The sequence below is a fragment of the Ambystoma mexicanum genome, chromosome 6q, assembly GCF_040938575.1.
Source record: "Ambystoma mexicanum isolate Mex_15411 chromosome 6q, UKY_AmexF1_1, whole genome shotgun sequence".
In the NCBI taxonomy this organism is placed as follows: Eukaryota; Metazoa; Chordata; class Amphibia; order Caudata; family Ambystomatidae; genus Ambystoma; species Ambystoma mexicanum.
This window is the reverse complement of record NC_090937.1, coordinates 1651470373-1651486820: the sequence shown is the minus strand read 5'-3', so window position 1 is coordinate 1651486820 and position 16448 is coordinate 1651470373. Positions and strand designations below refer to the sequence as shown.

Genomic DNA, 16448 nt, shown 5'->3' with positions numbered 1-16448 from the left:
ACATGACCCTAAGGACAATCCTACTCTTCACCTCCATTGGACATGACCCTAAGGACAACCCTACTCTTCACCTCCACTGGACATGACCCTAAGGACAACCCTACTCTTCACCTCCAAAGGACATAACCCTAAGGACAACCCTACTCTTTGCCTGCACTGGACATGACCGTAAGGACAACCCTACTCTTCGCCTCCACTGGACATCACCCTAAGGACAACCCTATTCTTCTCCTCCACTGGACATGACCCTACGGACAACCCAACTCTTTACCTCCACTGGACATGACCCTAAGGACAACCCTACTCTTCGCCAAATACTACTTGACCCAGGTATGGCGGTGCCCCACAATCTGAATGCGCAACGTGATCTACTTGTTCAAAACCCTACGAGTTGGTGTTTTGGCTGGGAAAGCTCCTTATCCCAAGAAAAATCGTATGAATTATTCTGAGAGATTGCATGGGAAGGAGCCAAATATGGATATTCTGGCCCAAAACCCCTCCGACCAATCCTGAGATGTCGCTTTAATTTTTGTCCTAACCAACAAATCATAGCTTCTCCCTTAAGAAACTCTGCGATGGCCCAATTGTGTAAATGTTGCTATTCAAATGAAAAAGACAGACTCAACAAAATACCTAATGTATAGGTCTGTTGGAATTAAGACAAAAACATTGTAGCAAATTTGTGAACAATGTAAACTATGTTGTTACTGATTTTTTGTGGTATCGAATATGGGAAGGAGAATACGTCCCATTGAAAACAGCGGCCGCAATATTTGTAACCGAGGTTTTTAAGAGATGATAGATCTGTGCCAGGCTTTATAACTAATAGACGTATTGATGGTGATAGTGAATTGTTTTTATGGTTAGGTTAAAGCAGGGCTCTGCAACGTTCAGCTCTCCAGATGGTTTGGACTACAAATCCCACCAGTCCTAGCCAGCAAAGTGAATGGGGAGAGATCATGGGCGCTGTAGGTGGCAGACCCCTGCATTAAATGTATGAAATGTACAAAATATGGAATAAAACACAATTAAAACATAATGTCTAAGTACAAAACCATCCATTCCATCCAGAAGGGTCATGCGTTCCATCCAGTGATCACCCCACTACGTTCCACTGCATTGATATCCTCAACCCCAGTAAAACCACAGCCATTCTGGGGCGTCCACACCACATCACTCCATGACTGATTCTGAAGCTTCAAGGGGGCTGTCCTGCATACAGAGGGGCTCACTCTCAATCCATGCACCGCTCTTCCAAAAGACACATCTGCTGGGCATGGCATGGGCAGAAGACACATCTGCTGGCCATGACATTGGCGGAGTGCCCGGCTCAGAGGCAACGCGCTCGCCTTGGAAGCAAGACGACGCTGAACACCACAGGTTCGATCCCCAGGTCTGCGCTTAGAAACCTCTGGGTATAAATAACCCATCATATCATATCACATGCACCTGTCTCGCCCTCCCATCAAGGGCTGGTGGTTGTTTTCTCTTCCAGGGTTTGCCCCAGGGCAGGTATGAGCTGGGAGAGGGACCAGGTTGCGTTTTTATGATGACCTCAAAGGCCTCAGTATTCTGTTCGACAGTCTGCTTGGGCTATCATGAGGAACCTTCCCCCTAGGAGGCGGTCTAGAGTCCTGATTGAAGCACAGGGGAGGGGCCGTTTGCTAGGATACAGTGAGTGACAGGACTGCAGGACCAATGACTAAGAACATGAACGTTGGGGCACACAGATGGCACACAGTTCGGTTCCTGAGGGAAAGGTGACAGGAGACTGAGGTGAGGAGATTGGCTTCAGGAAAGGTAAGAACAAGCAAACATGGCCCAGGGCTTAGGGCATTCCTATTATGGAAGCTCTTGGGGTGCCCTCACCCCAGGTGGGAAGGGAACCCACAACATATAATGACACATGTGGCTCACAGCCCCCGGGAGGGTGTATGTGGGTTAGCCCAGGTAGAGCCTGTGGCAGGACTTGGGTGAATACCTGCCAGACTGTGGCAGGAAACAAGGGCGTTTTGTGTGTAACACGCCACCCCCTTACAAGCAACAATCGCACGAAGACACACAACCCCCACTGTGAACCGTCGCTTTATTTACAATGTCCAGTGATAGGCCTCACTCCACAGCTGTGACCCAGACTATGGCATGTGTTCACTAATCAGATGGTGAGCATTCTGGAACCCCCAAATCAGCCTCTCAGTGTCTGCTCCAAGTGTGTGATGGTTCTACTGCGACCAAAGCACCCCTTAATTCTATGGTCATCAGGGTGGGGGTGCTTCAGCTCAATTCAGACTTAAATCGTATGAACCCCTACTCAGAGGGGGAGGGTCCTGTTGCCCTTCTATTTCCCCAAACCTCCTTAGACAGTGCCCCACAGGTGCCCTGGCTAGAATAGCTCTTGGAATCATGGTGCCCCAGAGGTGTCCTGGGTAGTGTTGCTCTTGGAATCATGGTGTCCCAGAGGTGCCCTGGGTAGTTTTGCTCATGGAATGATGGTGCCTCAAAGGTGCATAGGGTAGTTTTGCTCATGGAATGATGGTGCCCCAGAGGTGCCCTGGGTGGTTTTGGCCTTGGAAACATCACGCCCCAGAGGTGTCCTGGGTAGTTTTGCTCTTGGAATCATGGTGCCCCAGAGGTGTCCTGGGTAGTTTTGCTCTTGGAATGATAGTGCCCCAGAGGTGTCCTGGGTGGTTTTGGCCTTGGAAACATCACGCCCCAGAGGTGCCCTTGGTAGTATAGCTCTTGGAATCATGGTGCCCCAGAGGTGCCCTGGGTAGTATAGCTCTTGGAATCATGGTGCCCCAGAGGTGTCCTGGGTAGTTTTGCACTTGGAATCATGGTGCCCCAGAGGTGTCCTGGGTAGTGTTGCTCTTCGAATCATGGTGTCCCAGAGGTGCCGTGGGTAGTTTTGCTCATGGAATGATGGTGCCTCAAAGGTGCATAAGGTAGTTTTGCTCTTGGAATCATCATGCCCCACAGGTGGCCTGGCTAGTATAGCTCTTGCACTCGTGGTGCCCCCGAGGGGCCCTGGGCAGTTTTGCTCTTGGAATGATAGTGCCCCACAGGTGCCCTTGGTAGTATAGCTCTTGCAATCGTGGTGCCCCAGAGGTGTCCTGGGTAGTTTTGCACTTGGAATCATGGTGCCCCAGAGGTGTCCTGGGTAGTATAGCTCTTGGAATCATGGTGCCCCACAGGTGCCCTTGGTAGTATAGCTCTTGCAATCGTGGTGCCCCCGAGGAGCCCTAGGTAGTTTTGCTCTTGGAATCATGGTGCCCAGAGGTGCCCTAGGTAGTTTTGCTCTTGGAATGATGGTGCCTCAAAGGTGCATAGCGTAGTTTTGCTCTTGGCATGATGGTACCCCAGAGGTGCCCTGGGTGGTTTTGGTCTTGGAATGATAGTGCCCCAAAGGTGCCCTTGGTACTATAGCTCTTGGAATCATGGTGCCCCAGAGGTGTCCTGGGTAGTTTTGCACTTGGAATCATGGTGCCCCAGAGGTGCCCTGGGTAGTATAGCTCTTGCAATCGTGGTGCCCCCGAGGAGCCCTAGGTAGTTTTGCTCTTGGAATCATGGTGCCCCAGAGGTGCCCTGGGTAGTATAGCTCTTGGAATCATGGTGCCCCAGAGGTACCCTGGCTAGTATAGCTCTTGGAATCATGGTGCCCCAGAGGTGCCCTGGGTAGTTTAGCTCTTGGAATCATGGTGCCCCAGAGGTGCCCTGGGTAGTATAGCTCTTGGAATCATGGTGCCCCAGAGGTGTCCTGGGTAGTTTTGCACTTGGAATCATGGTGCCCCAGAGGTGTCCTGGGTAGTGTTGCTCTTCGAATCATGGTACCCCAGAGGTGCCCTGGGTGGTTTTGGTCTTGGAATCATGGTGCCCCACAGGTGCCCTGGCTAGTATAGCTCTTGCAATCGTGGGGCCCCCGAGGGGCCCTGGGCAGTTTTGCTCTTGGAATCATCATGCCCCAGAGGTGTCCTGGGTAGTTTTGCTCTTGGAATCATCATGCCCCAGAGGTGCCCTGGGTAGTTTTCCTCTTGGAATCATGGTGCCCCAGAGGTGTCCTGGGTAGTTTTGCTCTTGGAATGATAGTGCCCCAAAGGTGCCCTTGGTACTATAGCTCTTGGAATCATGGTGCCCCAGAGGTGTCCTGGGTAGTTTTGCACTTGGAATCATGGTGCCCCAGAGGTGCCCTGGGTAGTATAGCTCTTGCAATCGTGGTGCCCCCGAGGAGCCCTAGGTAGTTTTGCTCTTGGAATCATGGTGCCCCCGAGGTGTCCTGGGTAGTTTTGCTCTTGGAATGATGGTGCCTCAAAGGTGCATAGCGTAGTTTTGCTCTTGGCATGATGGTACCCCAGAGGTGCCCTGGGTGGTTTTGGTCTTGGAATCATGGTGCCCCACAGGTGCCCTGGCTAGTATAGCTCTTGCAATCGTGGGGCCCCCGAGGGGCCCTGGGCAGTTTTGCTCTTGGAATCATCATGCCCCAGAGGTGTCCTGGGTAGTTTTGCTCTTGGAATCATCATGCCCCAGAGGTGCCCTGGGTAGTTTTCCTCTTGGAATCATGGTGCCCCAGAGGTGTCCTGGGTAGTTTTGCTCTTGGAATGATAGTGCCCCAAAGGTGCCCTTGGTACTATAGCTCTTGGAATCATGGTGCCCCAGAGGTGTCCTGGGTAGTTTTGCACTTGGAATCATGGTGCCCCAGAGGTGCCCTGGGTAGTATAGCTCTTGCAATCGTGGTGCCCCCGAGGAGCCCTAGGTAGTTTTGCTCTTGGAATCATGGTGCCCCCGAGGTGCCCTGGGTAGTTTTGCTCTTGGAATCATGGTGCCCCAGAGGTGCCCTGGGTAGTTTAGCTCTTGGAATCGAGCTGCCCCAGAGGTGCCCTGGGTAGTTAAGCTCTTGGAATCATGTTACCCCAGAGGTGCCCTTGGTGGTTTTGCTCTTGGAATCATGGTGCCCCCGAGGTGCCCTGGCTAGTATAGCTCTTGGAATCATGGTGCCCCAGAGGTGCCCTGGGTAGTTTAGCTCTTGTAATGGAGGTGCCCCAACGGTGCCCTGGGTGGCTTTGCTCTTGGATTCATGGTACCTCAGAGGTGCCCTGGGTAGATTTGCTCTTGGAATCATAGTGCTCCAGAGGTGCCCGGGGTAGTTTTGCTCTTGGAATCATGGTGCCCCATAGGTGCCCTGGGTAGTTTAGCTCTTGGGATCATGGTACCCTTGAGGTGCCCTAGGTAGTTTTGCTCTTGGAATTATAGTGCCTCAAAGATGTCCTGGGTAGTTTTGCTCTTGGAATCATGGTGCCCCAGCGGTGCCCTGGGTAGTTTTGCTCTTGGAATCATGGTGTCCCAGAGGTGCCCTGGGTAGTTTTGCTCTTGGATTCATGGTACCTCAGAGGTGCCCTGGGTAGATTTGCTCTTGGAATCATAGTGCTCCAGAGGTGCCAGGGTTAGTTTTGCTCTTGGAATCATGGTGCCCCATAGGTGCCCTGGGTAGTTTAGCTCTTGGGATCATGGTACCCTTGAGGTGCCCTAGGTAGTTTTGCTCTTGGAATTACAGTGCCTCAAAGGTGTCCTGGGTAGTTTTGCTCTTGGAATCATGGTGTCCCAGAGGTGCCCTGGGTAGTTTTGCTCTTGGAATCATGGTGCCCCACAGGTGCCCTGGTTAGTTCTGCTCTTGGAATCATGGTGCCCCAGAGGTGCTCTGGGTAGTTTTGCTCTTGGAATCATGGTGCCCCAGAGGTGTCCTGGGTAGTTTTGCACTTGGAATCATGGTGCCCCAGAGGTGCCCTGGGTAGTTTTGCTCTTGGAATGATGGTGCCCCAGTGGTGCCCTGGATAGTTTTGCACTTGTAATCATGGTGCCCCACAGGTGCCCTGGGTAGTTTTGCTCTTGGAATGATGGTTCCCTAGAAGTGCCCTGGGTAGTTTTGCTCTTGGAATCATGGTGCCCCAGAGGTGCTCTGGGTAGTTTTGCTCTTGGAATCATGGTGCCCCAGAGGTGTCCTGGGTAGTTTTGCTCTTGGAATCATGGTGCCCCAGAGGTGTCCTGGGTAGTTTTGCTCTTGGAATGATGGTGCCCCAGAGGTGCCCTGGGTAGTTTTGCTCTTGGAATGATGGTGTCCCAGAGGTGCCTGGGTAGGTTTTGTGGGTGCGATTTCTCGCCGTCCATAACCAGTACAAGAGGGACCCTGCAATAACTCAGACAGAAAAGAGCCAAGTTAACATTACTTTATTAATGCACAAGCATTCGCGAATGGGCAGCAAGTTCAAACGTCTCGCAAAGCAAGTCGTCAAAGTGCCGCGCTTTGCCCTGCACATCGTGGTCCTTTTATACCCATCTGTTTTACATTGTCATACATTGCTGCACATAGATTATGTCCACCACAAGGCGGTTCCTCCCAGTCATGACTTTGCATCAACGGTCAACAGTTCAACATCTGCTATTGTGGTTTCCTGTTATCTGTTATTCGCTCTCTCTCGTGCCCCTCTGTGTATCTCTGTGCACGAGGCTGTGCTTACTCATTCCTTCCCCACCCGTAATCTGCAGATAGTTTTAGCAGGCTCAACATGCTTCGACATACAGTGACCAAACACAATTCTTCTGTTAAAAACAAGTTCTTGCCAGGTCAGCAGGTCTCTTTCTAGTTTGCAATTGCTATTCATATATGGCCATTAAACGCCACCGTATAAAAGAGAAGGCCTCTTCTTTTAGCAAAAAGTACATTCTTTTAACGCATATGATGATTAGTACAAACTCCAAGTGTGAGCACAACATTACATATGTATGCGTACCTTCAATCCACCCTTTGCTCACACTTGAGCATCAATCTAAACAGTCCTAGCATAAGCAGATGGCAGGAAAGCAACATCATCACATACTGTATGTACCATAATCTTCTCCAGGCCTCCCATGTCAAAAAATTCCTGTTGTACATGGCTTTTATCCATTGGATTTAGGCGCGTTATGCTGGAAGAACACATGGAAACACAGCACGACACACATACCGGGAAACATTGGATGCAGAGACAAATACCTACAACTATTGCCGCTAGAACCAGTATAGGCGTAAGAAGTTGCCATCCAATTTCTTTCAGGAGCTTCATCCACCAGCTATCTCCTGACCCTTCCTCCTGGTGGATGCTATCCGCCACTTTATGCAGTTTGTTTACTCCATCCAGGATTCCTGTACTCCCTTCTGGTATGTAAACACAGCATTGGGATCCCACCAAAAAACAGACTCCGCCCCTTTCTGCAGTGAGTATGTCTAAGACATACCTATTTTGGAGAGCCACTAGCCGAATTGCTTTCATTTCATAAGTGATGTTTTCCATTAGGTCTGCAGATTCTTCGATTACGAACTCAAGGGCCCTGTTTAGCTTTTGGATTTCTTGACTGTTCATAAAGATGCCCGCTGGAGGAACCAGGACCCCCATCAGATCTATAAACGTTTCCCATCCTGTAGGTTGATACGTAGGAATTTTTGGGTTTACTGCTCGTTTATTTCTGCTGTGTATTTCTTTATGCAGAGTAGACGGGGCATATACCATCACAGCCGGCATTATTCTGGCTATGTAACATACCCCAACAAAATCTTTGGCTAACCACAAATAAGCCCTCTTGTTACAGACGTAGGCATGTCCTTCAATCTGTAACAATCCCTTTGTGTAGTTATTTAGATTCACCATTTGACTGCACCCCGAGATCATTCTTTGATTACCTCTTGCGCTCCTCTTAAAACATATATTCTTTGGCCTAAACTCTTGTGTGATGGTGATAGGGGGAGGAGGTTCTCTTACTATCTGTACCATAGCAGGTGCAAGCCCGATTCCCTCAGTTTTGATTTTATAGCGTATCTTTTCCTTTAGAAGGGTTTTGTTCTCTCCTCTAACATAACAAGCGGTATTCGGTATCATGTATTGCTGTGCTGACACTATTCTCATGTAAATTAATGTACACCCGGCATCCTCAGTAACTGGCGATGCGTACACTGGGATGCCTTCACTGCTATGTCGGGGCATGTGGGTGCAGATCCAGCAATCAGTTTTATTCACTACCCCATATGTTGTGTTTATTATCTTCACGTATTCATTTTTGGCATAGTCTTCCGGGTCGTGTTGGTCATAGGCATCTCGATTCCTGCTCTTGACCCAATCTGTTCTCCCTGTTTCATTTGACTCGGGCAACAGGTTCTTTAATTCATATCTAGATGGATGTTCCAGATACCAGAATATTATGGCAAATGCTATTAGTACTACTATCGTGCATACAGAAAACAAAATTTTGCCTCTTGTGGTACAAACTGGTATTTTCCTCTTACCTTCTGTGTTTGAGGAGCATACACTTATCCGTTCAGGGACTAAACCAGCATACACGGGTGTAGACATAGTTCAGTATATGGCTCAGTATACAGCGTATATCAGTTGCAACCTAGCGATATAGCAATATCCCCTATTTAAAGCACCAGTGTCCTTATTACTCTAGTAGTGGTAGGTCTCACTGAAAACCTTCATCCGATCTGTCCCACGTCTCGTAGTGCCTGTCCCAGGAGGGGAACGCCGAAGGCCCTTCAGGCTACAAGCCCGTCGTCTTCAGTAAGGCACAATTCTGCTAAAACCAACAAGAGAGTCCAAATGTTCATCTCCCTAATGATCAAAGTTCAAAACAGTGTCCTTACACGTTGCTTGGCACATACACGTCACGGGATCGGAGACGATGGGCACACCTACTAATGGCGTCTGGCAGTACTGTTGCAACCTGGGGTTGGTTGGTTCCCTTTTCTGGATTCACGTGGTACCAGTGCGATTTGCCATCAACTTTTACCGCAGTTTGTGTTGCGAGGAGAACCTGAAACGGGCCCCTCCATCTGGGTTGCAGTCCGCTGGTGCGATCGAAGGCTTTTATAACAACCCAGTCACCGGGCTGCACGTCGTGACCTTCTCCTATCAGAGGAGATGGAGCTACTGGGTTCACCTGTGCATTAATAGAAATCAGTCTATTAGTTAACCCAATACAGTACTGTTGTAATGCAGGCCATGCTTGCTCAGACAATCCCTTAGGTGATATGGGGGTCCCAATACTTGTTGGCGCCCCATAACAATTTCGAAAGGAGATAAACCATGTGTACGCTTAGGCATAGTACGCATACTCAATAATGCAATAGGCAATGCATCCGGCCATTTCAGTCAAGGGCATCCAGTGTTTCAATATGCATTGTGCTGTGGAGGTGGCACTATTGACCCGCAGGGGATATGCTTCCACCCATCCTGAGAACCCACATTTCATCACCAAACAGTAGGAATGTTTATTTACAGGCTCCAGCTGTATAAAGTCCATATACACCACCTCAAAAGGGCAGGTGGGTAACTTACTGTGGCCCGCCGGGGCCGGTACACCTTTCCCCACATTATATAAAACACATATTTCACATTGTTTTGCCCATTGGCGACAATACATTCCCAATCTTTTGTTGTACCACACAGTACTTAAAACTTCTTCCATAGTCCTTGCGTTAACGTGAGTTGGACCATGAGCCACACTCACTATCACAGGTAAGTATGCGTCAGGTAGTACCCAGGTGTTCGTTTTGGTATGTGCCCATAGCCCATCTACCGTCTCCTCATATTGATCATCCTTGTGCCAAGATAGTCTTTCTTCAATGGTTGCATCTGCTTGGATTTCCTTTACGCGCTCCTTCGTCCCTTCCATAGTCACATCCCTCCCCACTATGAGCTGTCGGGCTTCCCACCGAGTGTCCCTTGTGGCAGCTAGTTTAGCCATCTGGTCAGCCAAAGAATTTCCCTGCGTGACATAATCCAGTGTTTTTTTATGCGCTGAGCACTTCACTACGGCCACCATTTTGGGCAGCGTAAGGGCTTGCAATAATTCAGCAATCAATCGGGCATGTTTAATAGTATCACCTTGGGAGGTTAAAAACCCACGCTCTCCCCAGAGTTTACCAAAACTGGAAACCACCCCATGAGCGTAGGCTGAATCAGTATAAATTGTCACTTTCATACCGCTGCTTAACACTAATGCTCTCGTTAGCGCAATTAATTCTGCTGCCTGGGCCGATTTTTCACACACTTTCCCACTCTCAATCAACCGTTCCCCTGTAGTTACTGCATACCCTGCTGTTGTCTCCCCATTTGGCAGTTTGAAACAGGAACCATCACAGAATAATATACCCTCATTATCAACCAGCGGGGTGTCTTGCAGGTCTGCTCTACCCTTAGTGTGTTCTTCCATTTGAATCACACAATCATGCCTAATGTCATCAGGTGAGGTGGGCAAAGGAAGCAGTGTCGCTGGATTCAAAGTGTTACACCGTTCAATTTTTACATTACTGGCAAACAGGATCATCTCATACTGTGTGAGTCTAGCTGTAGTCAAATGCTGTGTATGCACTCTATTCAGAAGAACATCTACCGTATGTGGAACCTTTACTGTTACTTCACTCCCTAGGATGATACCTGCACTTTGTTTTAGGGCTGTCGCTGCTGCAGCTACTGCTCTCATGCATGGGGGTAGGCCTCGAGCTACTGAGTCCAGAGTGCTAGAAAAATATGCACATGGTCTCTGTTTACCCCCTTGTTCCTGTGTCAAGACTGACACAGCGCAACCTTCCTGTTCATCAACAAAAAGGCAAAATCTCTTAGTATAATCAGGTGTGCCTGTTTCCAGCTCCCGTGTCTACCAGACATCTCAAGTTTCGGTGGGGGCCGATCCTAATAGAGGCATAAGGCCCCCTTTGGTCTATAGGAACCTGCACCACTCCCGCTATCTCATTCCGGCATCCTCAGGACATATCGCTTGTGTTATCCTGAAAATCAACGTTATAGTATACCCCTTCTCCACATTCTTCACCCTGGCATACACCTTGTACTTGTGTCGTTTGTTGTGGCTGATACAGTAGATTGGGGGGAGGCGGGGCCGGCCAGGGAACATCCCCTCTTGCTTGCCCGTTAAAGGCATTGGGTTGAGGGGGTTTAAACATTCTATTGTCTTGGTTGCCGTACCCACCAGTCCTATTTCCTGGGGCAAATGTTGTCTGTGAAGGGGGCCGTACGCCCCTTCCTCTCCCACCACTCTGGGGACACTGGGATTTCCAGTGTCCGGGTCTCTTGCAGAAGGCACATACATCTTGGGGTAGCCCATCCCTCCTCCCATATAGCGCACCTTCTTGCACTGTACCTCTTCCTGTCCCTTGGCCCCCTATCATGTTGCTACTATAGCCCTGTGACGGGCCGTTATAATTGTAGTTATACCTGCCTTGGGGCCCTTGATGCAACTGTTGCATCAACACTTTGGTTTTTAAATCCTTCTCTTGTCGTGCCTTTTGTTGTCCCTTCACTCTTTCCCCTCTTTCGTAATACCTGGCCATTTCGAGGAGATCCCGGGGGTTCCTAGTCATCCATGTACTTTCTGCCCTCCTAATGTTCTCCTGAATTGGCCCGTGGAGCCCCTCTACAAAGTTTGTGGCAAAGTACCGTTGGCCCGTTTCAGACCCTATCTCTAGCCCACTGTGCGCTTTGAATGCTGCTTCATAACGCAGAAAGTACTGTGCTACCTCCTCACTTGCACCCTGTATCACAGCGGACAGTTTCTCCACATTCACATCAAATGGGGGTAACACCTTTTCTAGAGCCCTCAGGACTGCCATGCCATGCCCCCTTAGGGGTTCAGGATATTCCTCATGCAGTTTTCTATTTTTGCTCGCATCCATTACATCTTTCCATTTTATTGTTTCATTGTCTTTGGCACGAAAGGGGGTCCATATTTCTTCTGGGACAATGGCTAACAATATGTTATCTACATCCTCTACGGTAAATAACCCTGGTCTGAATAACTTTCCTACTTCCTTGTAGAATCCTGCCGGGTCTATACGGGGGTCGGGGATGGACTTGGTGATATGCATTAATTCAATTCGGGATAAAGGGACATACACATAGGTGCGCATCATGTTACCAGTGGCTGCCTCTATGGTGGGTTGGCACTCTCTCATTGGCATTAATAGTAACTTTTCCGTATTTGTTTGTTCACTCACAGGGGCCTGCGCTGGTGGCGAAACAGAGGATTGATGACTAAGAGCTTTCTCTTTTATTTTTTTATAATCTTTTAATAGTTTCTCCACCTTAGCCATCCTCCATTCTTCCGCCCCTGAATCATCCACTCTTATATTAGGTAGCAGTTTCTTATCCAATTCCGTCCTAATCCTATTCCACTGGGACACATATCTAGGCTCCTTTTCCTCTTCTATATCATCCACCCTAATAAGAAGATATTTAATTACGTTTACTTGTATAGGCCAGCCAAGGCCCTCCATCAGACTCACCAGGGTGGACATGGACTGCGAGTGTATGGATGCTATCATACGATTAGCTACGTTTTGGCCCGCCTGGTCTGCATCTTTGAGTTTAGCCTCTCTTTCCCTCACCTCTCTTTCCCATGCCCTCTTTTCCTTCTCCCATTCAACACTGCCCCTTATGACTTCCTCTATTATGTCTGACATACATCCCCATAACTGAACACTGGACGCAGTCACTGGTAGTAACGCGACAGCGTCCTGATATGCTGAGGGCAGATCCGCAGTACTCTGTCCTCTCAATTTACAGTTACCCTCATGAAAGGTATATAGTTTAGTGGCCACTGTCCTAAATTCCAAAGGTGTCAAACACCCCAATTGGTCCCGTAGGCTGTCATTGAGGGGTGTGCCATACAGCCCGGTCATAAGGATTTGCAAGTCTCCATCTCTATCCTTTTCTACAGTAGTCGTTCTCCTATGGTCTATCAACCTATCTGGGTCCCCATACTTCATTGGGAATTCCACCCTTTCACCCTCACTGTCTGCCGGTGGAGCTGTAGCTCCTGGAAACAATAATTCAGTCGTTGTTTGTTCTGCTTCTAGCCCTATCACATCTTCATATCGAGGCACCGGCACGGCAGGATACATACCCCCACTGTTCTTAATCATCATATGTCTATCCAACTGATCTAGCCTCTCACCCTTCTCTTTTATCTCTAGATCATGTAATTTTTGATTTACCGTTCTCTTCTGCTCCTTTGCTTTTTGTTTATTCTGAGCATTGCGCCTGCGCATTGCTTCTACCCTCCATAGTCGTATAGCCTCAAACTGTGCGGGTCTAACCCGTCTTTTTACTAACTCTATTTCTACTTTGGATATGCGGTCCACATCAAAGGACCCGGTGTCTGGCCATTTATGCTCAATCAAATCTTTTGTGTATTCGGACCATTCTTTTAAGAACAATGTTGAATTCAATCCATGTTTAATCAACATATCAAATGCAGGGGTTCCTTCAAGAGGGGCATAGTGTCTCTTGCCTATACCACTCTTGCTGGAAGCCGCTTGACCCATTTTGTTGGTATACCGCAATTGCCTAAAACACTCACCTTTCCCAAATATGCACCTATTGGTTAACAATAATAATACATCCTCCTGGCGTATCTAACATATCATATCATCATTTCAACATTACTTCTTCATAGACGGACTTACCACCGTCCTCTTCACAAACCCTGAATCATTATTTCCTTATTCCATCATGCATTCGTCCATACCACTTAGCTTAAGGGTCCCGCCAGAGTGTTCCGGACCCGAAGGGCGACAGCCTGCTGTTCCACCGCCAACGGAGCCGGAAAAACAAGGATGACGCGTTGGTTGCAATCAAAGGTGCGGATTCAGTTGTTGGGGCCCCGTGATCAATTCCTTCTCCGGTTCCGCCGCGGCGTTCCTCACCCAGTGACGGACTGTCGCTCCTTCGCGTCCCACTTCTGACACCAAAATTGTGGGTGCGATTTCTCGCCGTCCATAACCAGTACAAGAGGGACCCTGCAATAACTCAGACAGAAAAGAGCCAAGTTAACATTACTTTATTAATGCACAAGCATTCGCGAATGGGCAGCAAGTTCAAACGTCTCGCAAAGCAAGTCGTCAAAGTGCCGCGCTTTGCCCTGCACATCGTGGTCCTTTTATACCCATCTGTTTTACATTGTCATACATTGCTGCACATAGATTATGTCCACCACAAGGCGGTTCCTCCCAGTCATGACTTTGCATCAACGGTCAACAGTTCAACATCTGCTATTGTGGTTTCCTGTTATCTGTTATTCGCTCTCTCTCGTGCCCCTCTGTGTATCTCTGTGCACGAGGCTGTGCTTACTCATTCCTTCCCCACCCGTAATCTGCAGATAGTTTTAGCAGGCTCAACATGCTTCGACATACAGTGACCAAACACAATTCTTCTGTTAAAAACAAGTTCTTGCCAGGTCAGCAGGTCTCTTTCTAGTTTGCAATTGCTATTCATATATGGCCATTAAACGCCACCGTATAAAAGAGAAGGCCTCTTCTTTTAGCAAAAAGTACATTCTTTTAACGCATATGATGATTAGTACAAACTCCAAGTGTGAGCACAACATTACATATGTATGCGTACCTTCAGTTTGCTGTTGGAATGATGGTGCCCCAGTGGTGCCCTGGATAGTTTTGCACTTGTAATCATGGTGCCCCACAGGTGCCCTGGGTAGTTTTGCTCTTGGAATGATGGTTCCCTAGAAGTGCCCTGGGTAGTTTTGCTCTTGGAATCATGGTGCCCCAGAGGTGCTCTGGGTAGTTTTGCTCTTGGAATCATGGTGCCCCAGAGGTGTCCTGGGTAGTTTTGCACTTGGAATCATGGTGCCCCACAGGTGCCCTGGGTAGTTTTGCTCTAGGAATGATGGTGCCCCAGAAGTGCCCTGGGTAGTTTTGCTCTTGGAATCATAGTGCCCCAGAGGTGCCCTGGGTAGGTTTGCACTTGGAATCATGGTGCCCCACAGGTGCCCTGGGTAGTTTTGCTGTTGGAATGATGGTGTCCCAGAGGTGCCCTGGGTAGTTTAGCTCTTGGGATCATGGTACCCTAGAGGTGCCCTGGGTAGTTTTGCTCTTGGAATCGAGATGCCCCAAAGGTGCCCTGGGTAGTTTTGCTCTTGAAATTATGGTGCCCTGCACTCTCATAGGGTCTTTCTACAGGTGCCTAGTTCATTGGGAGAACACTGGTGCACTGTAACTGCCGCTACATGCTGCCGCTACATGCTGCCGCTACATGCTGCACATATGTGCGATTCCAGTAGCGAGGGGCTCTGTTGGGTGCTATGTCATGTCATGCTGATTTATACCGCTCACCGCTGCCATGTTCATGGGCTCCCGGTGATCCCCGTGAGCACTGGCATAGCCCTCGGAGTGGACTACTCACTCTGAAAGGAGGGCTTGTGTCAAGGCGCTATTGTCCCAAGACCTATATTCGGGTGGAGGGTGAGGGCACCAATCCTTTCAACACTTGCTGCAGCATTTCTAACATCCGCCCAGGAATGGGCGTGCCCGAGCTATGCCGCCGGGCAGTGGGCTCCTGCTAGCTAGTGTCAATGCCAATCAATTCATTGGCCGCTATTGACTGCTGGAGCTCATCATTACTAATGAATTATACAGGGCCTCATCACGAGTTGGGCGGCAGCCCTTAAATGCGGCGGTAACGCTATTACTGCCGCATTTAAGGGTACAACCAATCACGAGTCTGGCAGCATTTACCCCCAGCTTGAAGCTGGGGGTAAATGCGGCAATTTAAAACCCATTTTCGGGCGCAATTACCACAGCGCTATTAGCACGCGCTAATTGCGCCAACAATGCCCCATTGTGTCCAATGGGGAATAACCATTATCGCCCAAACCGTGATACGGCGCTAATAGCGCCGGACGGTTGGCGATAACGCTATTAGCCCGGCCGGTATCCTGCGGGATACCGCCCAACTCGTGAGAAAATGGTAGCATTGTGTCTTTGGTGATTACAGGCTGCGCTTTGATGTCAAATCCTGCCACATCCCGTGGGACTAAAGAACAAGGGTCACACTTGGATGTGGCCCCATTAATGGCAATGAGTTCCCCACAGTGGATAATTTACCGATATACAATTGCTGACTCTGTGTATGGCATCGGACCAACAGCAGCCATATCTTTTCACAACAGCGACAGCAGATCACCCTGGACTCTTTCTTCACTCACCATTCAGAGGTTATCACAGAAAATATACACACCTAAAAATATCCCCAGCCACCTACCAAGAGCCTTCACATAGCATCGAGAGCTGTTGGGATACGCAATGTCAAGCTTCCTAGCTTCTCATGATATGATATGATGGGTTATTAATGCGCTTAATACCCAGAGGTTTATAAGCGCGGACCCGGGGATAGAACCTGTGGGGCTCTGTGTCATCTTGCTTCCAAGGCGAGCATGTTGCAGCTGAGGTATCCTCCCATGACATTGAGGGCCGATCTTGTACACACACCCAAGCTTCCAACAGTTGAGTCTCATTGAGAGCTGGTACACAGTGTGCCACGCTTCCAACAGTTGAGACTCATTGAGAGCTGGTACACAGTGTGCCAAGCTTCCAACAGTCTGGTCATATAACATTGAAA

General features: G+C 48.9%; 1 protein-coding gene across 2 annotated transcripts in view; it reads right to left on the bottom strand.

Moving 5' to 3' along the window:
- LOC138516982 (drebrin-like) overlaps positions 1-16448 on the bottom strand; it is a 716984-nt gene that overhangs the window by 76553 nt on the left and 623983 nt on the right. The gene's annotated exons all lie outside the window — the stretch shown is intronic.